Raw genomic sequence first — 25,607 nt, forward strand, 5'->3', positions numbered from 1 at the left:
CGCCAGTACTCATCCTGCCACTACCACTCAACCCAATCCTTATACAATCTCATGGCTCTATCTCATACTCAACCTCTCATGCATCTCTTTCATGGTCAGCCTCACTCAATCTGCCACTACCTGTGCTGCAGCCACAGGGCATGCATCGCATATGTGCAGTAGGCAGCGTAAGGCAAACGTGTCATGAGCATGAAGGGGATGCACAAGGGTGTTTGAGGGTATGTCATGGTTTTTACCTATATTTAATTTCTGATCAACTCACATAACATATTATATTGTCACCACTACTGCCACGTCTTTGCGAATCTTGTCTGGTTTGTGCAATAATGCCCTTTCCTGAGGATCACTATGAAGACCCACAACTGATGCCACCCATTGTGTCACTGCAGAGTGGTGTAGGTGTGTTTGCAGGGCTCTTTTGTGCAGACAACTGAGAGACGTCGGCAATGTTCCCGGTGGCACCCTGGAAGGATACGGAGGAGAAGTTGTTGAGGGCAGTGGTGACTTTGACAGCGACAGGTAAGAAGATGGTGCTCGGGCCAGCCGGGAGCAGCTCGGCATGAAGGAGGCTGCAGATGTCCACGACTACATGTCGAGTGACTCTGAGCCTCCGTGTGCACTGCTGCTCAGAGAGGTTCAGGAAGCTGAGCCTTGGTCTGTAGACCCTGTGGTGAGGGTAGTGCCTCCTGCGATGCATCTCTCTCTGCCGTTGCCCCCCCTTCTACTGTGCAGGTGGATGTGTCACAGCACTGTGTTGTGGAGCTCCACGTGTCAGAGGTGGCCGGCGTGGCTGGTGATGCTGTTTGTCCTCCAAGGAGGTCATGACTGCAGCTACGGCGGCCCCCATCTGGAAGATGTACATTTGAGGGGGTCCGCAAGGTAGGTACATGTGGCTGGACACCGGGGTAAGTGTGCAAGTTGGTGAATTTTATTGTTAGGAGGAGGGTGGTGGAGGCCAACTTTGTCCAAAGTGACAGAGTGGCCTCCTGCAATGAGTGAGGGTCTCCCCCCACCCCCCCACCTGTCAAATGGACCTTTGCAGCTGCAACACGTCCATTTGAACTGGGAGTATTTCCCCCAGTACGGGAAACAGTCCCAGTTGTTTTCAAAATCCCAGCCCTCCTAAAATGTCATGTTAATCAGGTCTCTAAACGACCTGAAATACCTTAACGATTACTTTAAGTGGCACCCCGCCGGCTTTAATTGCCGGCGGGAGTCCCACATGCGGGGGCTGCGCACGCATGTCAGCGTGTCACTGGGGAACCCGGAAGTGGGCGGGTTGGAGCCGGGCTCCGGACCCGCCCCTGGAATCCCCGATTTTCACAGTCCCCCCCCCACCCCCACCCCCGCCATGAACACACCCGCTCAAGGGTGCGAAAATCGAGCCCGTTGTGTCCAATTCTGGGCACCACACTTTAGGAAGGATGTGAAGGCCTTAGAGAGGGTGCAGAAAAGATTTACTAAAATGGTTCCAGGGATGAGGGGCTTCAGTTAAGTGGATAGACTGGAAAAGCTGGGGTTATTCTTTTTAGAGCAGAGAAGTTTAAGAGATTCGACAGAAGTGTTCAAAGTCATGAAGCATTTAGATAAAGTAAATAAAGAGAAACTGTTCCCATTGGCAGAAGGGTCGAGAACCAGATTTAAGGTGACTGGCAAAAGAACTTGAAGGGAAAAAATGTACAGGACTAGGGGGAAAGAGCAGGGGAATGGGACTAATTAGATAGCTCTACCAAAGTGCTGGCACTGGCATGAAGGGCCGAATGGCCTTCTCCTGTGCTGTACCTACTATGATACTATGCAGTGATTGTGCTGCAAGATTTTATTCTTCACTCAAATTATGTGAGGTCATGATATTCTCCACCGGCAAAGAAAAAGGGATAAATAGAATAAAGCTGCCTCAATAAATTCACAGTATGCACTGTGAATAATAGATGCACAAGATGATTTCAAGGCAGTAACATCAGCTCAGCATTCGAAGAATGGTTCTACAGCGCGAAATCTGCATTTTTTGACTGCATGGAAATGGCAGTTGTTGTACACAATCATGTTTTATTTACTTTTTATATTGCACTTCCTCTCATTACTTTGAACCGTAATGAAAAGTACAGTTGTTAAAAGCCCTTGGTATTAATCAGAAATAATCATAACAGCAAAGAATGATAAAAATAGCAATACTTTTCACTTTGAAACAAACATCAAGTCACTATTCATCTGTGTAAACAGAGATAAATGACTACAAGGTATCAAATATTAATGGTGACGACAATGACAAAATTCATGAATAATGGCACTTGAGCTGCAGGAATTCATTACAGTAATTTCAGCTCTCTCTCTACAATCTGGTTAGGTCTAATGAGTTCTTTGGCGTATAGTACAGGAGCATATACTGTTATTTTTCAATTAGTTCCCAATCTATCTTTAATTTATATTATTGATATAAGCAGTGCTACAGAAGATGAAATTACAGTTTACCTACAGATTAAAAAAATTAACATTGCATTTTCAGAATCATGATAATGACATTCACTGTAGTCAAATTAAAATGTTGTAGCAATCTCGCACAGGCTACTTTGATTAGTCTTGTACCATTCAACACCCAGTTGCTTTGAACATACAAATTTACAATTAACTCTATTTTATAGAGTGAAAGGAGAAATTTTACTTCAATTAAAATCATGAATCCTCTGAAAACCCATTTATCATTTAATTCAGTTTCGCTTCAACTGTATAATGTTTATATCATCAAAGGTTCCATGCAGACAATCTGTTTTAAGAGTATGGTTTCTTCTTCCGATGCGATGATGAACTTGCAGTATAAATAGCTATTGCAGTAGTTCTTCCACACTATATAGTGGAAAAAGGCCAGTCTATAAAGTACAATATACACCAGGTAAAAGTTAACAGTTGACTCATGTTTAGTACCGTTTGTCCTGTATGTGATGCAGCGTCAACACTCGAAAGTGAATGCTGTAATTTAGGCATGACGTATAGACACCATAACAGAACAGCTAATATTCAAGAACACAAATTATATTGGTGGTGGGGAAGGTCCTCTTTTGTCTAACGTCTCAAGTAAGTGCAGCAGCCATATTATGGTATATGTCTTCCATACAAATGGTATACAGTTCCCATATGATACACAACTGATAAAAGTAGTACCAACTTTTCCATGGCCAACAGTTTAATTTCTACAGTTAATCTTTATGACAAAAAGTTGCTTCTATTGTGAAATAGAAGGATTATTGTGGATAGATCAATGAGGGTGAGGTGAATGACAGCGAAGCAAAGGAGAGGAGGATAAAGAATGGGTACTTCAGAAGGAAAAAGGTGAGGGTAGTGATGAGAGTGAAGATATGTTAGGATGTTAGGAATGGGACACAATGGAGTGCGGGAATGGGGAGGGGGGATTATTATTGATGGGGAGATGGGAAAAGGAGCTGCTGAAGACCACATTTTGCTCACAATTCTCATCCTAAATGCAGCTTGCAGCCATTGATGGCTCCTTTCCCCGCCACACCATACCTTACCACCCACTACCTCCCATCCGAAATTAGAGAGAAAAAGAAAAAGACAGAAAGAGAAACAAAGAGAAAAGGGGAAAGCAGAAGAGGAGAGAAAGAGAGAGACAGAACCAGAGGAAGTGATAGTGAGAGAACACCGTAATGATGATAGCAGTGACAAGCAAGGGGGTGACTGTATTCTCTGAGTTACCATGTGCAATGTCATAAGAGAACATCAGTATATAAAAATATTCTTAAGCCTCATCAATGGTTCAGAAGAGAGATTTTTTTTGAATGCGTTGTCAACAGTAATACGCAGCAAGTCTTTCTCTGTAAGCAACCTCTTTGGCGTCTTTCTAACCTTCAACAAATAAACCATGATAACAGGTTTGCTGATCACAGGTGCTGTCTCTCACAGGTGTTGTTTGTCTGGGGAGTTCATAACAGAAAATCTCAATTCTTAATACATTTATATAAATATCATTACTTATCTGAAATGCTTCAAGAATTCAATTCTTCAAAAACATTTTGGAAAACGCAATCTCAGGCCACACACATCTACCCCTGTTCCTACCTGCAGGGAAATTCTGCAAACTGCACATGCACAAAATGCATAAATGTGATTGAAAGCTTTCTCTAATTGCTGTGAGGGAAAAATATCCAGTCGAAGCCCAGGCTTTTCAGGTAGGCTAAGGCCTTGAAGGCGTTAAAAGACGCAAAAGACGATTGGTAACTTAAATCAGGTAATTCTGAAATATGTCATTTAAAATTTTGTTTAAACTTTATTTTGGACATTCGAAATTTCAGCTATTGAGAAAAAATGGTGGTTGAGCAGTGCTGCAGGCCCTCAGCTCTGATTTGCAACAGGCATTTCAGGAGAATCATTACAGATAAATTTAAATGTTGCTACCAAGTGGTTCTGTCTGTCTAATAGCACCATCCTTACTTCATGGTTCTCATTTCTTCAGTGTCCAAAGGCCAATGCAATGAAGGGGTCATTAGGCCCCAAAACATTCCAAATAATAAATAGTAAATAATAAATAAAAAATGGCTGTTCTCTGTGGGTAACCAGCACCCTTTCTATTGCTGGTGCCTTACATACTGGCCTCTTATCGCTGTGGCACTCCCAGCACTTCATGCAAGTACTAGGAGAACCACTAAGATATTTAAATAACCTGACTTTTCATTGTCGTGCAAAGTCAGATCATTTAGGCGCAGGCATACAAAGTGGGAAATGGATCCAATTTTCCTGATCTTTGCCCACAGTGGACGTCCATTGCATAGGTGCAAAAGTTAGGAAAACGTAGACGGAGACCCATTACACAGGTCTCCACCCCCTTTACATTGCCCCAGGATTTCTAGGGCTTTCCCTGGGTGGGAGCTGGCCCTATGCCTGCAATAGGTGCAGGCTGAATGAACCCATGCAAATGACTAGGCAGGGGATGTTCCCAGTTTTTCCACCTCAATTTCTGGAATACGTAGCCATGGGTTGCTCAGACATAGGGGCCCGATAAAGCTGACATTTATCATTTTTCTTTATACTGACATATCAGAAGTTTTGTTTCTTTCCCTCCAATCGTGAGGGAAAATTACATTTTGCCATCTGCCCTGTTTATATTATTTGCCTCCTTGTAAGCACTATCACTAATAAAAAAATCAAGAATTCAAATGCTAGTTGTGTACATTAAGACAGAGAACACTTGAGACAAGGGAGAGGTAATTAACTCTATGGGGTAGATTTTCAACTTGCTGCCTGGGCATTGACGATCAACCACCCATTATAGGAACCACCCAATTTTCAATATCATTGAAATTAATGGAAATGAAAATCCAGCAGCTTCTATAACGGGTGGCCAATCTGCAACATCACTTTTACACCTGCCCACAAGTTGAAAATCTAGCCCTCTATCTATAAATGCCAACATTTAATAGTTTCAATAAACTAAAAACATGCCAATGGCTTGAAAAGAACTCAGCAGTTGAAAATTACAGTGATTGTTACTGATCTATAGGGCACAATTTTAACAGTGAAAAATGCGTGGGTTGGGGGCAGGGGGGCAGTCAGGCAATCAAAATTTCAACCATTTCAGACCTGCCCCCAACCCGCCCATTTCCGGTTTTCACTGGGGCGGATTGAGGGGTGGGCGACCAACCTGCTCCCAGGAGGCGGGTCGGGCCTTAAAACCTTTCAAAGAGACAGCGGGCCTCCATTTTTCTAGTGTTTCTGATTTCAACCCCGGGGGACGCTGGGATTCCCTGGCCTTCTCTTTTATGCCTTGTGAAAGGAGGCGAGAAGGCCCAAGACTAACAGGTAGGTGCCTTTCTGGCACAGCTTGTGGGCCGGGAGGAGCAGGAGTGCTTTCCCCAGGCCCCACAAGCCCACCTGCAGTGATCCCCCAACGATCGTGGACCCCCCCACCCCCGATCCCGATCGTGGACCCCCCTGCCGATCCCCGATCACGGACCCCCGACCCCAATCCTCCCCCCCACAACGGTCGCGGATCCCCGACCCCGACCTCCCCACCAACGATCGCGGACCTCCGATTCAGACACCCCACCCCCCGTGGCTGACCGCTGATCCCTCACCCCATGACTGACGACTCCATGCCAACTTATGCCCTGTGCCAACCTATGCCCCATATGCCAAACTATGCCCCCGTGCCCACCAATGCCTCCCCTCCATCTATACAAACAAAAACTTACCTGAAGACTTACCTGAACATGTCCTCTCCCTGGCTGGTCTCCTGTCCGACTGAGACCAGCTGTACTTCCGGGTTTCCCATTCGCAATTTGTCCCCCCCCCCCCCCCCACCAGCCCCCTTCCCGGCTCAGGGTCAAAATCATGCCCCTAAGACCATAAGAGATAGGAGCAGGAGTAGGCCATTTGGCCCCTTGAGCCTGCTCCGCCATTTAATGAGATCATGGCTGATCTAATTTTTACCTCAACTCCACTTTCCCGCCTTTTCCCCATATCCTTTGACTCCCTCGCTGATCAAAAATTTGTCTAACTCAGCCTTGAATGTATTCAATGACTCAGCCTCCACAGCTTTTTGGGGTAAAGAATTCCAAAGATTCACGACCCTCTGGGAGAAGAAATTCCACCTCATTTCCGTCTTAAACGGGTGACCTCTTATTCTGAGACTATGTTCCCTAGTTTTAGATTCCCCCATTATTAAAACTGAAGGCTATCAGATTATCGCACACTTGAGGGTTTTTTGCAGTCAACAGGCAAATGTTTCATACATATATACTACTTTTTGATGAATACCCTACTGTTCAATCCTGACATTAGCTGTGGGGAAATTATGCCTTTTGTACAGCCATCATTCAATAACAAACATAATGTCTCAAGCTGCTAAGGACATCTACCCATTACCTAAAACAATGAACCTGTGTCTCCTATAGAAGGTTTCTCGATCTAATCTCTATTTAAAGACATCTTGCATGTAGGCTTTCTACAGGCTTTTAATGTATTTCTTTAGAAACTACATTGTGTTATAATTTAGGAACTGTTACAAGTAGCTATTTCTCAAATGCCTCATTATAATTAAGGTGGCATTGGTTATACCTATAATATATTTCAATATATTAGAATAAGTTTTGTTTGAATTATTGTAAAATAAGCCATAATTATTTTTTGCAGAAATAATACCAGTATGCTGCTGTGTAATGTTTTGCAGACAAGGTTGCATAAAGTAATAGTCTGAACTACCAAGGCCCTGAAATTACACTGTGGGGTACATTGAATGTGTTTGTGTGAAATTCTTCCATTCTATTTTGGCAGAAGCATTAATCTGATAAAATAAATGTGTTAACATCTTTGTAAAACAGCAGAAAAGAAAATTTCAGACAAACAAGTTAAGCAATTGTATGCTAGTATTTCACAGCGCCATTTCGGGGCCCAAGATTTTGTACTACTAGTGAAATCTGAGACTACACATTAGGAATTATGGAATATACAGTTCATTCCAAAAGTGAAGATGTTTTTGTTGTGACTTTCTAAGCATCTTATATAACAATATATTCGAGTGTTCTTCTTGTTTCCTACTATGGCTAGTGTGTATACAGTGTGTGAGAATGAAGAACTTAAATATATGGGCTGAATTATCCTGTATATGGGTGTAGATGCTCTTTTAGCAGTAACACATAACTACCACCTGGTCATTAACTGCCTTTCAAAAATTAAGCAGTCCAAAGGAAAATATGATGGAAACATGCAAATTAAATAGCTTAGCCACCAATTAACCCACTTGACCTTTGTCAATAAATGTGGTTTAGTTTCAGCTGACCATAAATCAAGGAAAATGGAGTACAAAGATTCAACTGACACAAAATCCATATTTGCAAAAAGGAACTTGATATATTGACGAAATAGTTTGTTGAAAAGTTGAATTTGGTGCTCGCTGTCCTTTCACATCTAGGAACTGGGTTTGAATCAAACGAGAGAATGAGTCGGCTTTATTGGCTGGCTGTACGTGTCCTACATGAAATGAGTTTGGTCAACCTCATGCTACAGCCTGCAGGCTCACTTACATTCCCTGCAGTTACTAATATTTCTAAATACCTACTGATCAAGGTCCAAGTGGCGGTAATGTTGTAGAACAATAATTTTATTTACAGCCAGTCTGAGTCACCTTGCTGTACATTACAATAACAGATCAAGCACCCAGCATAAAACAGTAGTCTATATCATAGCATAACATACACCATTACACTTTACAAGCTTACCCATAATTTTGCAGCCTCCTTCATAATATCTTGGTTCCAAAACTGGACTAGCCCCCATCTTTGCACAGATTGCCTTTAATCGAGTTGCATACATCGAGCCTACAGCACAGAAACAGGCCATTCGGCCCAACTGGCTCCACACGAGCCTCCTCCCTCCCTACTTCATCTAACCCTATCAGCATATCCTTCTATTCCTTTCTCCCATGTGTACTTATCTAGCTTCCCCTGAAATGCATTTATGCTATTTGACTCAACTACTCCTCATGGTAGCGCATTCCACATTCTTACCACTCTTTGGGTAAAAAAGCTTCTCCTGAATTCCCCATTGGATTTATTAGTAACTGTCTTATATTTATGACCTCTACTTTTGGACACCCCACAAGTGGAAAGATTTTCTCTACGTCTATCCTATCAAACCCTTTCATTACCTTAAAGATCTCGATCAGGTCACACTCAGGCTTCTCTTTTCTGGAGAAAAGAGTCCCAGCCTGTTCAGCCTTTCCTGATAAGTATATCCTCTCAGTTCTGGTATCATCCTTGTGAATCTTTTTTGCACCTTCTCCAATGCCTCTATGTCCTTTTTATAATATGTCCAATAAAAAACCTGGTGTATATAGCACCGTTTATAATCTCAGGACATTCCAAAGCACTACATAGCCAATTAAGTATTTGAGTGAATCACTGGTGTAATGTAGGATAACACAGCAGTCAAAGCAAGACCCCACAACTGCAATGAGATAATGTCTAGAATCTGCGCTTATTGAGAGATCAATGTTGGCCAGAACACTGGGAGAGTTCAAATAGTTCCAACAGCATCTTTTATGTCAATCGGAGATAACAGATGAGGCCTCAGTTTAACATCTCATCCAAAAGACAGCACTCCAACAGTGCAGCATTCCCTCAGTACTACACTGAAGAAGCTTGGCCCCCTTAAGAGTAAGCGCCATTTGGAAAAAAAAATTCAAGAGTCCTCCTTACAAAAGGGTCCATGGAGACTAGAGATTATTTTTCCGGGAGCTTTGGGGAGGTGGTGGTGGGGGGGGTGGGGGGCGAGGCCCAGCACCAACCTCAGTAAGCCACACTATGATTGCACAGACTTCTGCTCCTTCAACGGACGTGTGCTGTAGATACTCCACTAGTAGCACAGGCACCTGCCATTACTAGTAAAACGAAGGGTCCTCCTCCCCCTTGCAGGCTCAGTGGCAGTAGTCATAGGCGCCTACATCTCAGCATTTACAATAGATGTGCCCAATCCGACTGTAGAATTCCCAAAGATATCTTCTACGACAGGTGCAGTTTGGATATTGCAACAGAGATGGGAAGATTAAATGCTATAAAGACACACTAAGGGCCAGCTTAAAATCTTGTAATGTTAACTCCAACACCTGAGAAGACACAGCCACTGATAGTCTACGATGGGGTCACATCTGCCAGATCAGTTTGAATGAATTTGAGACTGTGAGGATGCGAGGTCTGACTGCCAAGCGCCTGGTATGTAAGGCAACTCACCTCATCTGTTGCCAATGTGATACGTGCAGCCATATATGTGCATCCAGGATTGGGCTCCTCTCCCATCAGTGTAACCACTCAACCATTGACTCGACAGGAGACTCCATCATCCACTTTAGTGGATTTTTGAAGCCCTGTTTTTTCCCCAATAAGCACCAACAAGGGCCTAGGCAGGTGAAGACACAACTGCCAATGGTTAAATTATTAAAATTGGGGATGTGCAAGAGGCAAGAATTGGAGGAGCGCAGAGATTTCGGAGAGTTGTAGTGCTGGAGGAGGTTACAAAGATAGGGAGGGGCGAGGCCATGGAGGGATTTGAAAACAAGGATGAGAATTTTAAAATCGACGCATTCCCAGACCGGGAGCCAATGTAGGTCAGCCGAGCACAGCGGTGATGGGTGAACGGGACTTGATGAGAGTTAGGATACGGGCAGCAGAATTCCTAGGAATGTGAACAACAACTTCAGGAAATGTCTCAGAATGTTTTACAATGAGGAAAAAGATATAGTGGACATCATGCGTGGGGAAAGGGGAAAAAATTGGGAGTGGTTAGGATGGGGAATCAAAGGCACAGTCAAAGAGAGGGAGAAAAGATTTTTGAAAGCACGGAAGGAGGTGGTTAAGATGGGAGAGAACTGGCTAGACAGTACCAGTGGGCTTCAGTGTAGTGGCTGATTGACTAGCCACCACTGCTTGGGGGCAGAAGGAGTGTGAGGTGAGGAGATGTCTGGTGTTTGTAGTGTGGAGGATATGTGCAGAGATGTAACCCTCAAGTCCTAGCTCATAACACCTCTGAGAGAGCTATCAACAGCAGCAGAATACAGATACAATAAGGCCTTTTCAGCCACTAGACTCATCACTGAACACATGATAGGCACCTTGAATCTCTCCTTCAAATGCCTGAAGTAGTCTGGGGGCATTCTACAATACAACTCCACCAAAGTCTGCATGATCACCTATTGCGTATTGCAAACTTTGTCATCCAAAGGCACAAGCATAGAGCAGGTGGAGCAGGCAGATATCTGAAGTTCCTGTCTAAAGCAGGGGGAAGCTTCATTAACTTACGTAAAAGTGGGCAGGGAACGGGTCCAGTATTTTCCAGCCAGTGTGCTTGATGCTGAATCCCATGCATACCCACTGAAACCTGGCAGGAAAGAGGCTTCAGGCAAACCTGCAGGCCCTTCATGTATTTTTTTTTCAGTTGCACTTAGATTTTCACGACCTGCAATTAGATTTTCACAACCTTTATTCCAGTGAGATTTTTTTTTAACCTTTTATTTGCACCAGAGGGTTTGCCAATACTTTGAGCTGACATGTTCGGAGGAAATGGAGCAGCTGCAGAGGGATGCCAGGCAGGCCAAGCTGCCCAAGAGGTGCTTTGTCCGCTCCTACTGGCACACAGACTCCCACATCTGCAGAGAAAAGTAACCTTTCTTTGGCAGATGTTGTGCTGGCTCTTCTCCCCAAAGGATACTTCACCAGTTGACTTCCAGGCATCGCTATGAGATGTGAATGACTAACTAACTATTGTGCCAGAAGGTTCTTCAAAAGCACCCCAATCATAGCATTTCAGATTGTGCACAGTAAGAACGAAGGCATGTCAGGATGATCAGAAGCCTGCATTGCCTGTTTGGCCATAGCTGCCAATATGACACCAACCATTTCGGCAGGTCCAGTCAAAACTACCTGGGAATGATCACGGGAAGTTGCCTTCTCAGGATCTCTGTCAGCAGAAGAACAGATGCTGAGCTGTGCCATCTGCTGTAAGAACAACTGTGGCTAACATCCAGCATGAAAGTTGCACATGTGCAGCAACAGTAATGGTCAACCTCAACCTGAAACCTGACTATACGTTCTTGCAGGTATGCTACACTGCTGACCAATCCAATGTGCTGTGGAGTGGTGCAAAGAGCAACCCTTTTTGCAAGCTTACTTCCAATGGCACCTCCAGTCTGAATGTTTAACATGATTTGCTGCACTTGCTTCAAGAGGGAATAAAAAGAAAGCATCAGAAATTGGAGCAGATTTGCTCCAACATGTTTTCTCTTGTACAAAGCAACAACTGATATAGGCCACTTTAAATAGCAGCTACAGCTATTTCCTGCCTCACTCTTGTCAGCAAGTTCCCAGCACCAAGCAATCCTGGCCAGGAGCTCACTGTGCATAATTAGTGAACCCGATCTCAAAAAAACTAGCACGTTCAGGCAAGCAAACTTCTGTTAAGCGATCCACTAGCTGCTCCAATGTGCTGCCACTTTTTTGTAATTTTTTTTTGGTCCTTTACTAAATTATGACATATAATTTAAGATTTCACTATTGTTCTTAACTAAATGCAAACATCATGGGCTAAACCACATGCTCAAGCATGGCAATGCATTATACATTCCATGATATACTTCAGGCAATATTGTGGTAGTTGCTGTTTTTATGCCCTGTGCCTTATTCATTATTTTGCTGTAAATATTTTTCCACTTCTATTTTTCTCAACCAAAGTTTTTTTGATGTGTCACAGTATTTTAATCAAAAGAATCAATTTGATCACCTATGGCCTTGCACACAGGAAATCAAGACCAAGGTGAAGAAGGTTTAGAAGGCAGGTGGCTAATTAGACAAGGATGCACAAATGTAACTCAGTCCCCATTTTAAAGTTATATAATCTGTCATTATTTTTATTCATTTCTATTATAAATTCCTATGTTCGTATTTATAATGGAAAAAGCCTTTGTAAACTTTTCATATTATAATTACACTCTCCCCCACCAGTGGTAGCGTTGCTGGAATTTATGATGGAAAAAGTTGATAGGAAGTATGAGCAGACATAAAATTTTTAATACATTATAGGTAGATAGGCACAACTTTTGCACCAGTATGAATAACAATGATGAGGAGTAAATATTGACATGGAAACTATGTGCTCCCAGTATCAGTGAAGATGACTGCAGCACTCGTCTTCCTAACTACAAAAATCTTACAAACCATGTCAACAGTGCAATGCAGCTGTGTGCAGTCAGTCCTTGCACAATGTACAAACTCATTTCCCAAAGTCCCTGGAAGCAGCAAAAGAGAATTAAATGAATTCTTTAGCATTGCTGCACTCCTTGATTTGTTGAGCGATATTGGCTGAGGGTACGTACCACCCATCTGTGCTCTTGCTAAGAATAAGAATGTTGACATTAACAGGGAAAATTCTACTATGTGAATATATAGGTAGCCTATAATGTCAGAATATCACAGATGTGTGCACCAATAATGAGGGATTTTTTGGTGTTTACCACTCCTTCTTCCTTCCCCAAATGCATTCATTTCTCACACTTCCTCCCCATAAACAAGCATATTTGGAATTTCACACCTGCCTGCAATGACACGAAAGGATACACACAAATAAATTGGTTAGACTTCTAATTAACAGCAGTCAAACTGCATATGAACTAATGATTTATGCACCCGACTTTCTCCTTATATAATAGTAGACTTTTTCCTCAAAAGACTTTCATTTAAATTTGACTAACAAAAAAACAGCAGAAATCATAATTCTTAGCAGAAGCAGAATGTGGAACTGGGGTGGGAGTGGAAATGTTTGGGAAAAGAGGAAGGAAATTGAATCTTGCAAACTGCCACAGGTTGAGTGTGGAAGGAAGGAAAGAAACAGCATTTATAAAGCCCCCTTGCCACAACCCTCAGTCATCCTAATGCACTTCAAATGGAATGAATCACCCTGTGCAGCTATTTTGCACATAGCAAGTGCCCCAAACAGGAGATGAATGATTAAGGGAGGAATTTTCATCCTCTCCTTCTTCAAATAATGCAATCTTTAATGTCAACTCGAACCAGCATGTAGAGCTTTGCTTTGATGTCTAATCAAAAGAACAATACCTCTAACAATACAGAATTCCCTCAATCCTGCACTAAAGTGTCAGCCTACATTAAGTGCTCAAGACCTGGGGTGGTACTTGAATCGATAAGTTAGAACTTATTACTCTCTCTCATGAGCACAAATGCCTCGTGACCCCTAAACCAATGTATATCCTGATACCAGGAAGCCAGCAGGACACTGAGTTGTAGCAATCTACAGCTGTGCTCTCTCATGCCTAAGCTCCTGGAGATCGCGGACTTCAAGCATCTTGTGAGCCCTTGAATGAGCCACCGCAGCCTCCCACCTCCCATGTTATAGTTACTGTAGGATCACCTTATGGAAGCACCAGAGAGTATTTAAGACAGGCACTGGGGACTTGCAATAGATGACAAATAGTGTGTAGGCCTATTGTAAGCCAGAAATACCACAACGCTGTTTGAAATCTGACTGTCCCTATAGTAATTGGTGATCCTGCAATGTTAGGTGACATGAATATCAATTTTGTTTATTAGGCAGATGTTGTTTATTTTAGGATACATGGACCGGGATATATGTTGAAGCATGGATTGTTCAGCTGAAGTTCTCTTCAATGAGATGCTGCCAAAGAACGCTGCTGCAGTCAACCGGTGAACCCCTCCCACTTCCTCGCCATCCTCTACGTCATCAGAGTCCTCTCCCACATCATGCTGAAGGTCCTCGTCCAATGGTGGCTCCATATACTGTTCCAGTTGCAGAACAAAGTTATGCAGCCTACCGGAAATCACTATCATATGGGACACTCTGTGGGCTGTATTGCAGGAAGCCACCATACTGTTCAGGCACCTGAATAGTTTGATGACTCCAATGACTCCATGTGTACTCAATGAGGACTCTAGTTGACCCATGGATCAGATTGTAGCACAGTTTGTAGCCAAGCAAGGGTTTCTAAAAGAAATCAGGAGTCAAGTGTAAAGTCCTTGGGCTCGATTTTCACACCCGCGATCGGTTGCGTTCGTGGCGGGGGGGCTGCGAAAATCGGGGATTCCCGGGGCTGGTCTGGAGCCCAGCTCCAACCCACCCACTTCCGGGTTTCCCACTGACGTGCTCACATGCGCGCGCAGCCCCCGCATGTGGGACTCCCGCCGGCAATTAAAGCCGGCGGGGTGCCACTTAAAGTACTTGAACAGGTACTTCAAGCTGTTTACAGACCTGATTGACCTGTTATTTTAGAAGGGAAGGAATTTTGCAATTGACTGAGGCTGTTTCCCGTACTGGAGGAAACACTCCCAGTTCAAATGGACGTGTTGCAGCCACCAGCCTGTGGCAGCTGCAAAGGTCCATTTGACAGGTGGGGGGGTGGGGTGGGGGAACCCTCACTCATTGCAGGAGGCCACTCTGTCACTTTGGACAAAGTTTGGCCTCCTCCACCCTCCTCCTAACAAGAAAATTCACAAACTTGCACACTTACCCCGGGGTCCAGAGATATGTATCGACCTTGCGGACCCTCTCAGATGTACATCTTCCGGATGGGGGCCGCCGTAGCTGCAGTCGTGACCTCCTCGGAGGACGAACAGCATCACCAGCCTTGCCGGCCACCTCTGACACATGGAGCCACACAACACAGTGCTGTGACACATCCACCTGCACAGCAGGAGGGAGGGCAACCGCAGAGAGAGATGTGTTGCAGGAGGCACTACCCTCACCACAGGGTCTACAGACCGAGGCTCAGCTTCCTGGACCTCTCTGAGCAGCAGTGCACACGGAGGCTCAGAGTCACTCGACATGTAGTCGTGGACATCTGCAGCCTCCTTCATGCCGAGCTGCTCCCGGCTGGCCCAAGCACCATCTTCTTACCTGTCAATGTCAAAGTCACCACTGCCCTCAACAACTTCTCCTCCGCATCCTTCCATGGTGCCACCGGGGACATCGCCGACGTCTCTTAATCGTCTGCACAAAAGAGCCCTGGAAATACACCTACACCCACTCTGCAGTGACACAATGGGTGGCATCACTTGTGGGTCTTCATAGTGATCCTCAGGAAAGGGCATTATTGCACAAACCAAAAAAGATTCGCAAAGACGTGGCAGTAGTGGTGACAATATAAAATGTAATGTGAGTTGATCAGAAATCAAATAAGTAAAAACCATGACAAACCCTCAAACACCCTTGTGCATCCCCTTCATGCTCACGACACGTTTGCCTTACGCTTCCTACTGCACATATGTGATGCATGCCAAGTGGCTGCAGCGCAGGTAGTGGCAGGTTGGGTGAGGCTGACTGTGAAAGAGATGCATGAGACGGTGAGTATGAGATAGAGCCATGAGATTGTATGAGGATTGGGTTGAGTGGTAGTGGCGGGATGAATACTGGCGAGGTAAGTGCAGGTAAGATGAGGATGACCTTTGAGTGGGTGTGAGGAGTGATGTGATAGAGTAGTGTTGGCAGTGCAGAAGGAGATGTGGGGTGGGGGCGGTGATGTGGCAGATGGAGTGTAGGGGAATGAGTAAGTGTACTCACTTCAGCTGACCTACTTAGGTCATTGAAGCGCCTCCTGCACTGTATGCAGGTGCGCGATATGTTGGTGGTGCTGGTGACCTCCTCTGTCACCTCGAGCCAGGCCTTCTTGGTGGCAGAGGCAGGCCGCTTCCTCCTACCTGCCGGGGGGGGGGGGGGGGGGGGGGGGAAGATCTCTGTCCTCCCCCTCCTCCTCACCCCATCCAATAATACCTGGTGTGAGGCATCATTAAACCTGGGAGCAGTCTTCCCCCTGGGCTGCTCCATGCTGTAATTTTTCCTATTTCCTGCAGCATCAGTCTGTGGAGGACTGCCCCTTTAAATAGGGCTCCTCCAGCTGACAGATGTTACTGCGCATGTGCAGTCCGCCCGCTGCGCAGCTTAGCGGCGGGAAACCCGGAAGCACAGGTAAGTGGCTCCAATTAGCCTGCGATTGCGTGTGGAGCAGACTGATTTCACTGGGCGCGTTACCCACGTGCCCAGTCGACCCCCCCACTGCAAACCCGCCGCCATGCTAATATCGGGCCCCTTGTCTTTACAAAGCTAGACTTTTACTATACAGGGGCAAATAGTGGGGTTTGCATAACTGATGCAACATAAATGCATTGTGGTAGCTGCCAGGAAAGCTGGCATAGACCTGCTTAATGCACCACTGGTCATCACATACCAGTTGTACATTAATGGAGTGGAAGCCCTTGCGATTCATGAATAGTCACATTATGTGAAGGAGCCTACAGGGCGACATGGGTGCAATCAATGCAATCTGTGCAAACCCCAGAGCCTATCCTGCTGCTGCGGATGCCCAGAGGAAAAGTGATGAATATGTTTGCTCTAGCAACCAAGGCTTCAATCACCTGCTTAATGCAAGCATGGACTGAAGACTGACTGATGTGACTGATATTCCCTGTGACAGCCTGGAAGGAGCTAGAGGTAAAGACGTTCAAGGCAGCAGTGACCTTGATTGCAACAGGCAATACTGGGCTAGCTGCAGCAGTTGGCTGCAGGTCTTCTCGAAGGATGAGAATCAAAGCCTTCCTTTACACTGCTCCTCAGAGAACTGCAGAAATGTTGAACGAGCAGACAGTTGGAGGAATGCGCCTGCCACCTGCCCGTTCTTGTCAACTTGAGACCCAAGCCACTTCGAAGCCCGGGTCTCATTTACATTCCACAGTGAGCTGCAGGTGCCAAATGAGTGGGAAATTGGCTGGCTCCGATGCTGAGCTGGCCAACAGTCAGAAACTGGAGGGGTGGGGTGGAAGGCAGGCCTGACAGCACAGGCTAGTCAGATTGCACAGACTGGCCAGACGGCACAGTCAGCAATCCACTAACAAAATCACATCTCTGTGCAAAAATATGAAGTCCAAGCCAGGTTTTTTGGAGAACCTCGGCCTTCAAGTAAAAACTTAATGAAAGCATTAAAAGGCGCACAAGAGAATTCAGTGGAGAAATTTCATTATGTTCATGAAATACAGTCGAATTTTACTATAACGAACTCCCTCGGGACCAGCAGAAAAGATTGTTATATTAGTGTGTTCACTATAGTAGGATTTGGTGATTTGCTGCTTCAGAAAAATGAAGAAATTACCAATTTGAATTGAACATTATTTTATTTTGTCATAAAAAAACTACACAGCTTAGACTGCTTCATGTTATTCATACTTTTCTCAATGCACTTTGTTTCTATCTTGTTAACCAGTCCAAAAAGATCTTCAGGTCCACGTAATGACCGGTAAATTTTTTAGCGTAACAAGTCGCCTGACACTGGAATGTTACCCGGGATGGACTGCTTCATCAAAATCTTCATAAGTCACAGTACGGATTTATTTTCTCTGAATTCATGTTTCATCTTCAACGGTAGCAGATTTGATTTATCCTCTGTTGGCCCACACGGTGCTCTTTGCGAAGCTGAGTTCTTTGCAGATTGTGGCTTGCAATTTTCCTTAATGGTCCAAATCATCGATGATTGAAGTTTCGTTTTCAGAGACAAAGATTTCTTACTCGCCATCTTCATGCACGTTGCCTGTGTGCAGTTGCCTCGTGCCAGTTTGTGTGTATATGGTGGGCCGTCTTATCAGGCAATGAATGCCTATGCCATGCAGGATTCGCACTACAATAGGTTAACTTTCAATTAGCCTCAGCTTGAATTCTATCATTGTATCTGGGTCGGTCCGGGTAGATCCTGGCTGTCTTCTCAGTTTTCAACTTTTTTTTTAAAAAAAGATTAAAATTTGGTTGTAGTAAGGTAAATGTAAGGTAAATCAAACAATGTCATTACGTGAGGACTTAATTCTGGAGCTGAGAAAACATGATAGGTACACTGCCTATTTCATAGATGACGGAAACAGCCAATCTTGTTCTGATAAGCAAGCTCATGACGTCACCTTCTGCAACGTTGAGTGCATAAACACTTGGGCAAGGGACAGAATGTTGTGTCTTTGGGAAATGTTGAATGAAGAACTAAATTTCTCATCATCTATTGCTTTTAGTGCATGCACATTGCAATGCAGGATATATTTCACATATCAAGTACACGATCTATTAGATTACTAAAAACTTTATAAAGTATTGAATGTATATAGCTCAAATTCTTCATTTTAATAAAGTCATAATTATTATCCAACCAGACTGTTTCAAAATTGACTGCAAAGTACACACTGACAAATAAGCCTGCTTTTGAAGAAAGGTCCAAAAACAAAACGCAAGATAGATAAATATAAGATTTAAAAGTAAGGTTGTCAAAATAGATTTTTTTTTGAAATAAGCACATTTATGTACCAAAATGACCTATTGAAAATGCTTAGTGTTGGTTTTCTGGAATTAGTCATACAAAATGTGCTAAGTGTATTTTGCATAGTTATAATGTGCAACAGAAGGATGACAACATTTATGTGTCTTTTATTTTCCAAAACCAATTACTTACAACATATTGGTATTCATTCTTTTAATGTTTCACATCTCCTACTCCCACTGTTTCTGCTTAATTCTGGGAAAGGTGCGTTGCACTTTTGAAAATTATATGCTCTTGGGAATAAAAATGACCACGAGCCTCGAAGTACAGGAGCCATACAATCAAATCTTGTATATTTAATCAGAAAAAATCAGGTTTAACATAAGCTGTAAAAATGTAATGTGTTGTTTGGCAGCCCGTTCTAAAGCTTCTAGGTGACGATCATATCATTTAAACACTGAAAAGACCGTAGTGGGATCACAATCCACTATTCGAAACATCTCCATTGTGGCTGGCAACAAGTTAATCTCTACAAACCATGTTGATATACATTCGTCTCCTCACCAGCACAGTTACAAACATTTTGCCACGTTTAATCATTGAAACAAAGAGCTTCCACAATGGCTTAACAGATTTAAAGTGAGTTTAGCTATGTAAACTCAGACGGTCACACATTCAGACCCCAGACTTTGTTGAGTCAGCTGATCTGAGCCAGGTCATTATAATTGGCCTCAGCATCCAAGTTAGGGATAGGAAAGTTAAGCAGGATTTCTGCTCCTGAACCAAATTGAAAGTATGCATTCGGCCAGTGGATGAGGGCAGGATCGGGTTCATGTGATCTCTAGCCAACTAACAATATCAAGCTCACAAATGAATAATGCCTAAATGGGCGAGATACCAAACAGTCCCCAATAACCACAGAAGCATAACACAGCAAGGAGTAAATGCTTTCAGAAGAGGAGGGAATAGAAGAAAATAAGCAAGAAAAAACCCGCAATTGAAACCAAGATTAGGGTGGCTTGTATTAATATGCCAAAATGAAAAAGTGCTCTATTAACTTTTATGTTTCTTCAGTTCAAATGGTACAATTAAAGATCAAAACAGCAAACGAAAGTCCAGAGCAAGAAAAGGCCTCATATAGAGATGCTAATTATTTCAGTTTTCCCACTGGGGGAATTGGGTTCTACAGAATTACGGGGGAATTGTCTATTTAAGGGAGTGGCTGACAGAGAGCTTCAGCCTATGATTATTGCATTCCCATGCAGGTAGAATGGGCTCCTGACCCTGCTAGATTTAGAAGCGTTTTTCATTCACATAATTTCAACACACTCCCTGCACATTCTCCAGGTGTGCAGGGAGCACTATGGCAACAGATAGGCAGGGGATATCAAGCACAACAGCTCTTAAAGAACAGCTGCACTGTTTAATTTTGAACGGAACCTAACTATTGTGGCAAGGAAGATGTTTGGAACAATTGGCAGAACTGCGCTCTTTACTGAAGAGAGCCTGGATATCTCATGGGAGTAGGTGCAGCAGAGGAAGTTGGAAATTATACAGCTGAGGGAAATCCTCCTACTTGACACAATATGCAGAGAGCATAGCAAGAGGTGGACAGATGTGTAAATGAAATCTCCCACATCCATTAAAATGCAGCTGCAACTTGATAGCTGTAAGAGGGAAAGGCTTCCTTTGCCTCACATAACTGTTGTGATGTTTTGTCACCAAGTCACTATAGCTCCACTATCTAGCTGCATGTTCTGTACTCATCCTTTCACACCAGTGGGATATAGGCTGGTCATTGAAGTGTCCCTCATGTTACATCCTTATGCTAAAAGTGCTGTTTGGTCTGATTTTAAAGGAGATGTCAAGCCACAACCATAGAGAATCTGCACTGGTGGTGGACCAGCTAACCAGCTCATTCACCACGAGGAGCTGCCTTCTCAAATATTGATGATGTGGAGATGCCGGTGATGGACTGGGGTGGACAAATGTAAGGAGTCGCACAACACCAGGTTATAGTCCAACAGCTTTATTTGAAATCACAAACTTTCGGAGCTTTGCTCCTTCGTCACCAGAAGGGAGCACCTAGTGATGCACCCTGCACCAGTGAGGAGGAGCAGGTGGAGGTGGCAGCAGTTGAGCAGCAAGAGGAAGGGAGGGATGCTTCTAGTTTCCTAAATAGTGCTAGCACTGTGGACAGATGAAGGCATTGTGGTTGCTGCGGATGTATTGCGCATTCACCTGCATTATTCTGCTTTTGTGGTATGACACCACCTGAATGTCTATGGAATGAAAGTCTTTCTCATTCATGTATGCCACAGGTTTGTTACAAAAGGCATTGATGACTACAAGTGTGCTATCAATGAAGTCCCACACTTTACAGAATGCTGCTACTTGATAAAAGTGCTGCACCCTCATGGGCTGTTGCCTCCTTTCCATGGACAAAGTGACAAAAGTGTCCCCCTGACAAATGAGGCTTCTGTGAGCTGCTTCATACATTGGTGGAATAAAGCCTGGCTAATGTAGCAAATGTCACCAGTGGTCTCTTGAAAGGATAGAGTGGTGTAAAAGTTCAATGTTGTAGTTAGTGACTTTCATAGCAATGGACAGGGCTGTACAAAATCTTGTCTATAGGTCAAGCTCCAGTAGATGGCATAACTAATTTGACACAGGCTCTCTAATGAGGTAGAGATGCCAAAGACAGGTCTCCTCAGATATGGTCGAGTAGGTATACCATGGTATGAAAACATAATTTCTGGTTCAAATCCAAGTGGGCAGCAGGCACCTGAGGTACATGCACACCTAAATGTCTTTCCTCTGCCTAAACTCCTATTTGTCTCCAAATCCATGACAGCTATTGAGAAGGCCAAGTGGAATGCCTATGTTGAGCTGTGTGGTCAAAGCTAAAGGTGGCAATTGGTGGCAGCAAAAATTCTGTGGCTTGAGGTCTGAGATAAAGGAGTCCTATATTACAAACAAAATTTGAAAAAAATACTGCACCAGCAATGATGCAAAGACAGCAACAGTGCTAGTCAAAAACAGAAGCAAAATCTAACTTTCCAAAACCCAGTTCAGTCCCAGCTTTATGAATGGGCATTCTGCAACAAACCGAAGGGAAGCTGTGCAGCAACATTTTAAATGGGCAGGCAAAGCACAAAGAATGGACCAGTGAGAAAATGTGGAGAAATTTGTTGTGGGACATATTTAAATACATTTACATAATTTCACAGATATAATGAGGCATGCACATGCTAGCTGCACAGTCTCAAAGAAGGTCAGTCGTCTTCTCCTGCTGAATTCAGAGTGTGATACCACCAGCACTCAGACATATTTGCGTAATTCATTTCTGGGTGCAATAGGTCACTCCCCAAGTCTGGCATCAGTTCTATTATAAGCAAGATGACTGATTTACAGTTTCTAAGCAAATATCAACATAATCATGGAATTCAAAGTCAAAAATATTAGCACTCCCATAATACTACGTAACAAAAATGCAGTTTCACTTATTCTATCACTGCAAATCAATGGCCGAGAATATACTGAATGACATGTTAGGATAAAACAGCATATCCTCCAACTCACCACGAGCATTGTCAAGGGAGATTTAGTAGCATTTTGAAAATATATAATAAATAAAAAGCTTCAAGTTCACTTTCTTCATAAATAAGGCCAAGAAGCCTGTTACCTTGCCAGCATCTACAAAAAACTGCTAATCTTTTTCAGTTAACTGTCCAGGTCTAGGGTGATGCTGACAGTCTCTCCTTGTATGCTACAAGCATTCAAAATCTTGGCACCAATCTTTGAATCAGACTCCACAAATATTGCCATTCTTTGAGTCTATTAACATGGGTAATGCAGGCACCTTCTGTCTCTACAACCACATATCAATGTCAAGTAAATACTTCCAACTTTTCTACCCTACCCTAATCATTAGCCTAAATTTCTCTTTCAAACGCTGATTGGCTTATTATGCAGTTTCAACATTTTATGCTTTTATTTCACATTTTCAGTATTCATATTTTTCTTGTACCTCACCTGTGCCACTAGAGGCACATTTAGGACACTCAAAATACTGAAAAGACTGAAAAGTCTTGCGAATGGCACCCGTCCAAGGGGCTTGCTGACTCCCCTCTGGAAATAACTTTATGGTGACCCAAACATAGCTCTGTATTTGAGATTTACACAATTTTACATCTTAAACAAACTTTTTTTTTGGTAAAGCTAACATAATAAAAAAAAAACTTCAGCCACTTGCTTTCCATTTAACACCTCCCCATCCTGCTTGTATCTTGCTTGTTCGCCATCTCTCAGCATATGCACTGCATGCAGTAGCAACACACATGTGCACTTTCCTCTCAGTAGCTACTCACTATCTCTAGCTCTCTCCTTCTGCAGGAGAAAATGGCACACATACAAGGGAGAGAAGACAGACCGGGGAGGACCATCCAGCATCATGGCCCTCACCCAGATATGCAGCAGAAATATCTGGAAATCAGTGGCCTTTCAAGAGAGATGAGCATGGGAGTTGTTGGAGCTGATAGCTTTTGAGCAGGGTCTCTACCCATTACTTATACCCCTTCATGTGCCTCAACAAATTGCACAGCCAGTTTGATAACTTCAAGCTGCATTGTAATGCCTGTGATCTGCTACTGTCCAGCCTGTATGTGCCATGCTTTTTTGCCCTTTTGTTTTTTCTCTAGATCCATCTCAGCAGCAAGACTCCTAAGAAGACACTTCAGAGGAGGACAATTCCCTGAGGACCTACCGTCATCTGCTCCATCTCTTCCAAGCACTGCCAGAGATTGACACCCTGGGTGAGTTAGATAGTGAGTTAGAGGGGTCTACACTTGGTGAAGCACCCAGCACAATTGAGCAGGCTTGGGTAGTGGTGTGAAGGACAGCCCAGGAAATGGCCCGAGGATGAGGTAGTCTCCTAGCTCTGCTGAGCAGGACAAAGATGGTGCCTTCAGGGGCCCAGCCTTAAAAAGAAGCAATTATGTGAGGTATTGGAAGGCCTGCCGAGGAGTTGCTGCACCATAACTGAAAAAATGGAGGCATCCTCTCACACAGCATCAACATTCTACTGTCTACCTTGGAGCATGTGACCACCCCAATGGATGCTGCAGCTAGGCCTTCACACCAGGGATCTGTGTCTTTGCAACTTTGATGAAAGCACAATGGCTGCCTTCCAGACTCTGGACTCCCAACATGTGCTCCACATTGGAGAGACTGGTGGACCATATGCATAGTGGCTTGAGTAGTCATGGCACAATGGGAGCGGCTCGTGCTGCCCTCTCTCAGGAGGTCAACGTATCAGCTCCCTTGCCACCGCCTCAACCAATACCCTCTCAGGCTTGACCTCCAACAGGTTTCTAGGCATGAGCATTTCAAAGGTCTCAACATGAGCCTTCCAACAACGGCCTTCCACCAGCTTTGCTGAAGCTACTGGAAGAACACCTCGTAGGTGTAGCCAAGTTAGTAAACCTTCTTATAAGAAAGGCACCTTGCGTTGACACTTGTGTGCGAAATGAATTCCAGGCAACTATTGTATTTGGCACTTTGGGGTCAATCTGAAACCAATCTCGTTAGCTCTTATGCAACGGTTTCGGCACTGAGCAGACTTCCGCTAGTTCCTGTTAAAATTGCATCAGTTTCTAAATGACATCATAGGACCCTGATTTGCCTGTATTTGTGAGCTGTCTAAAACAAAGTGTGTGGTTGTCATGGTGACGGACAGGAATTGAACAAGAATTAGGTGGCAATTACTCCCAGGCTATTTTAACTGTGCCGACCCACCCCGTTCCTACTGGGTTGGGATCGGTGGGGGGGGGGGGGGTTGGGGGAGGGTAAAATTCCCCCTATAGAAACTGTAATGTTAAAATATAATGCACCAATGTTTAATGTAGCAAACATAAAAATTACTTTTTGAAAAAAAAAATTGTAAGTATTCATGAAGATGCACAGGGAATTGGTACACAGAAAAAGTTAAATGCATGAAATGATAGTTTATTAAGATGGATACTGAAAATGATTTGAGGCTATTACTTTCTATTGTTAAAATCCTTTTATTGCAATGAGACTGAATTAGTAGTTATACAAGTTGCTGAGCCAATGCTTATTACCAGCATATTTCACTCAAATATCCCACCATAATGTTAAAATTATTAGACATGTAAGTTTAAATTATCAGTATTTCATTTATATCAATCAACTCCCAAGGTTATCTAGACATACAGTAAAATGTGCTTCATATTAAAATAAAAAAATATATATAATGGTTAATTTAACATGTGGGTCAAAATTTGATGTTTAAAATAACCCTTGGGTTTACATTTTGTTGAGAAATACAAGAACTTCCGTAAGAAAAGTCAGCATGCATTTTATTACTATTGTACACCATATCCAGAAATATTTTGATTCTATTGTAAGTAAAGGCCAGTATTGATGTCTGAGTTGTTAACATATATAAAACCAATTACACAGTTTAGAAGCACTGCAAGATTTATTTTTATAGTATTTGTTGAACTACAGCATCTAATGATTCATTAAACAAAAGATAGTCTTAATAATGACAATGAGATCTAAAAAGGACAAGATTGGATAGGCATGTAATTTCATTCACAATCTCCTTGGTAACAATCTAACCTAAAACATTTAATTACACATTGTTAAACATACATCAAACAATTCACAAAATAAATTCAGATCAGTTTTCTCCATCAGCTGTACAGAAACATGAAAAGTGTAATTCAGTTATGTACTCTCTAAGTCAGACAACAATCAAGTTATTTAAAAG

The 25,607-nt window shown here is 43.3% G+C and overlaps 1 protein-coding gene across 10 annotated transcripts in view; it reads right to left on the minus strand.

Moving 5' to 3' along the window:
- b3galt1b (UDP-Gal:betaGlcNAc beta 1,3-galactosyltransferase, polypeptide 1b) overlaps positions 1 to 25,607 on the minus strand; it is a 92,415-nt gene that overhangs the window by 55,706 nt on the left and 11,102 nt on the right. The window contains exon 2 of one of the 10 annotated variants that reach the window (XR_010963414.1): positions 17,718 to 18,285. The exons of the other annotated variants lie outside the window; for them this stretch is intronic. The gene's annotated coding sequence lies outside the window, so the exon portion shown is untranslated. Of the gene's footprint in view, positions 1 to 17,717; positions 18,286 to 25,607 lie in introns of those variants that run through there. 10 annotated transcript variants of the gene reach the window in all.

This window comes from Heptranchias perlo, chromosome 7 (genome assembly GCF_035084215.1).
Source record: "Heptranchias perlo isolate sHepPer1 chromosome 7, sHepPer1.hap1, whole genome shotgun sequence".
Lineage (NCBI taxonomy): Eukaryota > Metazoa > Chordata > Chondrichthyes > Hexanchiformes > Hexanchidae > Heptranchias > Heptranchias perlo.